Genomic DNA, 8064 nt, shown 5'->3' on the forward strand with positions numbered 1-8064 from the left:
ATTCAAATTTCTGATTGCCCATCTTTCTCTACTTTGTTTTCCATTCCAAAAACAGACAGGCTTTTACTGTACATTTACATTTCTATTTAGAATCATTTTGCTAGACTCTGGAAAGTTCAAGGGTTTGGGAAGGAAATCTATTAATTTTGGTATTAATTTGGAGATAGAGGGTCATCTTTTTCTAGAGTACATTTGTTTGAAAGAGCATATCTTGGGTCAGCAAGATGCATTAGCAGGTAAAAGCACTTGTCACACAAGACTGACAACCTGAGTTCAACTGCTAGAATCAACTGTGGAAAGAAAGAACCAACTCCTGAAGATTTCCACTGACCTCCATATGAACACTAACACACATAGGCAGGCACACATGCACACACACACACACACACACACACACACACACAGCAACACATACATTAAATAAAATAAAAAATTTAAAACGTGTACATATATCTTTTAGGCTACAGTGTAATAATGATCTAAGAGTAAAGCTACAATGTACTTATACTTGTGTGTCTGTGATGGTCCATATTGGTTATTAGAATTTTAATCACCCAGGGAACAATCTTCTAAACATGCCTATGAGAGTGTTTCTACATTCGGTTCAGTAGGAACATACAGCCATTAGGTGGACAGCATTGTACCCTGGAGTCCTGGGTTGAAGACAAGCTGAGCACCTGCATCCCTCTCTCTCTTTCTGCTTCCTGACTATGGCTACAGTATGACCAGCTGCCTTTGTTCCTACCTCTTTTAATTTCTCACAAGCAGAGACTGTAGCCTAGAACTCCAAACCAACAGTCACACTTTCTTAAGCTGATTTTGCTATATAGCAGGAATAATAACTGACACAGCATTGCTCCTTATAATTTAATTATAAGCACACTATGGTAGCCTATGTATGCGATCTCAGGATTTTAAAAGCTGAAGCAGGAGGATATGTTTGAGACCATCTAAGGCTAACAAGATCCTATCTTTAAAAACAAGCCAATAGGAGTTTTAAAATCGTAAGAGAAATATTCATTGTAAAAACTCAACCTATTAAGATAAAGGGTTTATCGGCGCCATGAGTCTGTTTGAACTCATGTTTGTTCCTCTAAATAGCAAGACCACACTTTTGCAAAACTGTGCATATTCAGAGTAACTTATCAACCTCATTTAGTCAACAAGCAGAGATAAACACTCATGTCCTACATGGCTTCCCCAAATATTTCTACCATTTGAAACCTGATTAAATCCAAGTTATCTTGTATAGTAATTATTATTATTCTTTGAGTTTGCAACACTTCTTTGTTCCTTTATATTTACTAGGGCTATTTTACCCCACGTTAAACTATTTAGTTCCCAAATAAAAGACACCGAGACCTTTAGATTTATAATAAGCTTTAAATCACCACAGCTGGGTAGGTAATAACCCTCTAAGCTATCTTGTCTGCTTCCCTATCAAAATCCTTTAGATATTACTTGTGATGTATTCCATTTGGGCTGTTTCTGCTCCATCAGCCCTCATGTCCACATGTTCATGATCCAAGCTACCCCATGATGACTTCCTTCTTCTCCCTTCCTTGCCCTCCCCCATGGACTCTACCTCAGATCCCAAGAATGGGAATCTTTTCCCTAGGTATCTCTCTTCTGTCCAGCTATAGGCTGTCAGCAACTTTTATTATCCAATCAGGTATAACCGGGTGGGGTGTGCAAGACATCTATAACAAGGACTCTTGTATGTGAGAATATGATCATCTTGGGGCAACCAGATCTTGGAATACAGAAGTTAGCATTTGAATACACAGCAACAGATCAAACTCAATAAACTTGGTTCTCTCTCATGAGAGACTCAATAATTCTTTAGGCAGCACAGAACCTTAAGAATTTCATCTAGACTTTAAGTCTCACCAAACTCTGTTCCAGATTAGCTTCCTAAAACTCTTCAGACCTTATTTGTCTCCCCAAACTTTTACAGCTAACTTCTTTTACTGTAACTTGTTCAACTTCTTATCTGACCAAGGAAAGACACAGAAGTTGTAACTCATTAGATTTTGATTTACAGTAAATTTAAAAATCCAACCAAATTTCTTTTGAATATTAGTTTAAAAATAAATCCTGCATATTATATCTTCAGATAAATATCTTGACAATAAGGTTTTTGAAAGAGAAAATAATTTACTTTTATTTCATTTTTTCTAGGAACAATCTATATCTATATTGCCCTAATCCAATGTCTCCTTAATTGATGTTTATGAATAATACTATAAAATACTTGTCAATGTATACATTGCAGCAAATCAATCTAGTTAATTAACTAGAGTAGATGCCACTTCACATTTTATGGCAAGAATGTTTTAAATCTACTGGGATTTTGAACTATACAGAACTATATCAAACATGATGGTCACAGTGAGTATACCGAATCACTAAATTAAGTCTTCCAATCTGAAACTCCATGTCTCTTAACAGCGGTGGGGACTAAACCCAGGATATTACTCATGCTGGGCAAGTGCTCGACTATATCTCTATCATCAGCTTTGGACTCTTTAGGCACCATCTTTCCTTTGCCCAACTCAATCTCAACTATTTTTATTTGTTTCTAAAAGATTGACTTTTACACGCTCGCTCCACATGTACATAAGATTGTACAATGTTTAGCTTTCTGTATCCATTTTAGTACTTTTCCCATAATGCCCTCCAGTCCCTGCAACACTGTGTCAAATCACAGAATTTCCCTTTTGAACGATTTGGTGGTATATATTGTATACATACCCCATATGTTCTTCAGTTTTAGCATGACACTTATACCTTCTGTATTTTGGCTGCTCTCAGTAACACTAAAATGGGCGTAGAAAGCTTCTTCGATACTTTCAGATGCATTCGAAGCAGTGTGACTGCTAAATCATATGGCTATTTTATTTTCAATTATGAGAAAACTTCTAAGAGATTTTTCTAAATGGGCTCCATTAGATGGTATGAAAACCAGCTGTCTTAATAGGCAGAACTTCTCAGCCTACTTAGATTTTCCTTTATGGCCTTCTATAAATTACAGAAGAATTATAATTACATTATCAGGTCTATTTAAGGCACCTTACATTGTAACAGTAATGAAAATGAAATTTTCTCATTTGAATCAGTGATTTCTTTTACGCAGGAACCTATGAGCTCATTTGTGTTGATCATGGATGTACTGTTACTGCACCTTCTTACTTTCCTTGAGTATTAACCAATCTATTTGGGTTCACTCCATCATCAACAGTTCATAGAATTACCTTTCTTTTTAGTATTTATACTTTATTTCCTGATTTAGCATCGTAACGAGCTTTAGGTGCATTGTTCCATGACATTAATGCCTCCACACTGTGTGATACTCACCTCAATCTACCTCCACTTGAAATTCTATACTTATCTGATACTAACTCACCATTCGCCATGGACCTGACTGGGACATAGCAATGAGTCTAGAGTCAGGCGTGGTCAGAATGGTAATTTCAGGACTGCGTCCCACTCAGTTAGCTTATCCTCTGTGCTTAACCGAGGCAGGTAGGTCTCATGAGTTCTTTTACAATGTCAAAAGGAAATGTGTGTGTGTTGTTTCCTTAGAATTAAGAGGAAGGGGTCACAGGATGCTGATTCATAGGACAGCAAAAAGGAAACCTGAAATAAATAACTAAATTGCTATGTAAATAGAAAAGTAGGCTTTTGGTCTGTATGAGATGAGCTAGCAGAAATTGATAGCAGTTCTTTTTTAGAATTTTTCTCTAGCAAGAGCTGAGCTATCTAGAACTCTCTGGAGAGCAAAAACAGCTCTTTTAGAATTTTTCACAGCTCTATCTACACACACACACACACACACATATGATTTCTGACCTCTTAGAGAGCTGACACAGCTCTTTTAGAATTTTTCTGGATTTCTGATCTTGATCTGAAAACCCAAGAATTACTTTTAGAATTTTTCAAACAGGATTTTTGACTTGGTCAGAAGATCCAATAATTTTTTTATAGAAGTTTTTTCCAGCTTTGGTCAGAAAACCCATGAGCCATCTAAATAGCTTTTAGAATTTTTACTAGCAGAGAGAGTTGTCTAAACCAGAGTTTATAGAATAGCAAGAAAAAGCAGAACACACACAGAGTGAGAGCAGTCCGGAAAGCCATTTCAGCAGAAACTAGTCCACCAGCTTAGACCCACAATTTGACTTTGGAGTTGCTAGTTTTTGCCACTCCCAAACACCCCTCTCTCAGGAACCCTTCTTCAAACTCAGGCTGGTCCTTGGCAGAATATTACCATACTAATTACAGGATAATGCCAAAGGCACTTCCTCAAAACCAACATGGTGAAAAAAAAAGGGTTTAGACTTCCACATCACAGTAAATCGCAGTGTACTCAAGGCAGGAACAGAAGCAGAAGCCATGAAGGGTGCCATTTACTGGCTTGTTCCTTATTGCTTGCTCGGGCTGATTTTTTTATATACCCTGGGACCACCTTCCCATTGTGGGTGGGACTCTTCCATATCAATCATTAGTCAAGAAAATGCCCCACAGCCTTGCCCATAGGACAATCTGGTGGGAGCAGTTTCTCAACTGAAATTACCTCTCCCTAAATGATAGGCCTAGACTGTCCAGTAAATACAGATGCTGTGGCAAAGACCAGCATTGGACTAATGAACACAGATCAAGGAGGGGCAGTCAGACAATGTAACTCCTTGTTGGGAAAATATCCTATGGTGAATTTCAAAGGCCCCAACATGAAATTCAAATTGGCCATTTTAGGTCAACAGCTGAGAAACTTATCCACAGAGCAATTAAACAGCACTGCTCTAGGTATAGTCATTAATTATCCAGATATCAAATTCAGAGCTGCTTCCATAAATAAAACAAATTAGACAGTGAAACTGAAGATTTGGTAGACACAAAAAAATATATAACAATAAATTAACCAAAAATTTGAAGTACAGATTGGCTTCTTAAAAAGATGAATTTTCAATTTCCAGGGGTTGGAACATTTTTCCTGGTAAACAAAGTATAAGATGGCTTAAGTATTTAGGGACAGAAAATCAAATAGGAAAACAAAGGCTATATGTGGTTAATATAGCCATGAATTCATGGGCACAAGACTGGTTACAACAATTGAAGACAGACTAACATTCCATAAATCTCAGAACTAAACCATAAAATAAAAAAAAAAATGCTCCTGAGAAAATATTGAAAGATATCATCAAAAACATTCATAGACGGTCCGGGTTGTCCATAAGCAGGACACAACAGATGTTGACTCTTGAGTTTTATATGGGGGAGCCACTGCTGATAGACTAGTGGTTGACTAATGAAAGTTACAGGCACTCAAAGAGCTAGTCCATGAACAGTTGTAGGCTCAACATACAGATGAGTTCACAAGCCCATTGAATTCTCATGTTTGTGATTTAAAAAAAAAATCAGAGAAAAAAAAACTCAGAGGAATAAAATAAAATAGACGACAGCCTCTTGACGGCCTCTTTATAGCCTGATTTTCCACTGAATTTCTGTTAACTTCAGAGTGAAAGTCAGGAAATATGTTTGTCTGTTTCAACAGGAAATGAAAAGCTGTGGTTTCTTTCAAAATTAATAAAGATTAGATTTGACCAGGAGATATGTGAAAATCTTGACTTCAGACATGAAGAAAGAAATCAAGAAGAATAACAAAACAGGTGGCATGAATGCTGAATCCTCTACATAGAAACTGCTGTTACTTGGTGAGACATTGCTACATAGCCAATAAATCTTATTGGCTACAGAGTCCTCAGTATGTATTATTACACGCCATCCTTTTAAATGCATGGATGGAAATTCACATTACAGTTTGGTTATACAGTCCAAACAGACTCATAAAGTTTGATGCCTTTCACCTGCTCAGACAAAGAGCAGAGAATCCTCTGTATCTGATTCGTTCACACTGCACATTCCATACCTATTAATGCAAAAAATGTCTATTACCTTTAAAAGTTTGTGTGTTTTCAGAAAAAAAGGACCAGACTGACTCAATAGCTGTTTCCTCAAAAATACACATCTAGAAAAACTTCAAAATGACTAGCAAAGATGGTCACAGACTGCTTCAGTCAGGACTTCAGTTAAGCCCTCCACTTTTCCATCCCACTGAGACTGGACAACAAGTCCATGAACAGTTGTAGGCTCAACATACAGATGAGTTCACAAGCCCATTGAATTCTCATGTTTGTGATTTAAAAAAAAAAATCAGAGAAAAAGTTAGTTAGCTTTCATAGGATCTGGCCAACATCCTAATTTGCTTAGCCCTCTCACACCTACTACCAACAAATTTCATCACCTCCAGATAACAGGAAGAAATCTTTAGGGAACAAACAATCACTGCTGAGAGGATGGGTGGGTTTTGGTCACTCAGTGGGTGATGGATTTTTGTCATCATTTTAGGGGGTGGTCAGTCACAAGTTGTTAATGGTCTTGGTCAGGGAGGCCACAAAGTAAAGGAGGTTAGATTCAGGGATCACTTCTTTTTCTTTCTCCCATCTTTCCTGCTTTCTCTTCTATCTAGTGTTAGGAAAAAGGAGGAATGGGGAGGGGAAGCGAAGGTATAAGAATAATAGGATGAATTGTTGAATCTGCTTTCAGACTAAATATTTAAAGTTATTTTTGTTACAACACACTATATATGTTTCAACTTTTGCTTAAAGTATTGTACCTATGAAACTCATTTTAAAATGTAATGTAAAGTTCTAGTACTTGAAAATATGCTATTGAAAGCTGTTTAGGATAATTTAAAAATGTGAATTAGTCAATCAATCAAGCTTGTAGTCAATTTAGGTACTACTTATTTACAGAAATAAGCTTTATTTAGCCTCTGTTCAAAGTTAAACAGATGGTAAATACCTAGATATAAGCCACATTTGGCTATTCAGAAATACTTTCGAAAACCTTTCAGAGATCTACAGAATATGGAATTTAAGATGTTTTCAAAACATAAGACTTTTCATGACAGTGACTCATATCTGCACCTGGCAGCACCCAATACTACTTCAAAGATGAGCACTGAAGGAATTCCATATGGAGTTTCCTTCAAATGTGGCAAAGTTAGCCACTGGATAAAAACCTGCCCTTCCTTCAACTGCTAACAGCATGGTTTCCAAACTGTGGACAAGCAGCACATGGAGGAAGTCAACATTGAACTTTGCCAAGACAAAGTAGGCCCGTCCTTCATAATCCCAGCTTCACAGAATGTCTGTCAGATATTCTGAGCCTGTAAGCCAAAGACAAATGCTCCCATGTTGCAGAGGAGTCTTGGATGACAATCTAGGCAGCCAGCAGCCTCTGTCATTTCTGTAGTTTTGGAAGCTGCTTGCTCTGCACTTCCTGTTTACTGAGGTAACATTTAGCCTTCTCAGTTTTCTAACAGGATTGAAGACTAGATAGTTGTAGTCTCACATTTAGCTTAAGTTGCAAAGGTTTTAGGAAAAAGATATAAGGTCCAAAAAGATGTTTCTAGGTTGATAAATGCAAGCTATGATAGAAAGTGAGTTAGGTACAGAACTTTGAACTCATCAAGATAGGATAGAAAGCAGAGTACTTTCTCCAACGTTGCCAAAACGGACTAGACATTATGCATGTAATTCTTACTTGATAGTTCTCATAATTGTTCTTACTGTATACATTTTATTGATGTTAGAGAATGAGTCTTTTATTTGACTTTAAGGAGGAAATCTTGGGGTGATATTTTTGGGCACTGTGTACTGATTGTTTTTGTATTATTCAGATGCTGATTTCTGTACCAGCAGAAATCTGATTACAGAATGTTTTATAAACCTCTTCTCCATCACCTTCTGATTGGTGAAAAGAGGTGAAAAGCCTGTAACAAAGCAGAAAGGGATAGGTAGGACTTTCAGGCAGAGTTAGGGACTCTGGGAAAAAGTAAGAGACAGGTGAGATGCAGAGTGAGAGATTCACCAGCCAGATGTGGAGGAAGAAACAAGTGCCAGTATTCAGGAGGTAATGAGCCATATGGCAAAATGTAGATGAGTAGAAATGGGGCACTTTAAGTATATGAGCTAGTTCGGAACTAAGGCCAAGTTTTCATGC

The 8064-nt window shown here is 37.2% G+C and overlaps 1 pseudogene; it reads left to right on the forward strand.

Annotated features, from left to right (window-relative positions):
• Positions 1-3861: 3861 nt before the first annotated feature.
• Gm52644 lies at positions 3862-3919 on the forward strand (annotated as a pseudogene).
• Positions 3920-8064: the final 4145 nt, after the last annotated feature.

Source organism: Mus musculus, chromosome 3, assembly GCF_000001635.26.
Source record: "Mus musculus strain C57BL/6J chromosome 3, GRCm38.p6 C57BL/6J".
Taxonomy (NCBI): domain Eukaryota; kingdom Metazoa; phylum Chordata; class Mammalia; order Rodentia; family Muridae; genus Mus; species Mus musculus.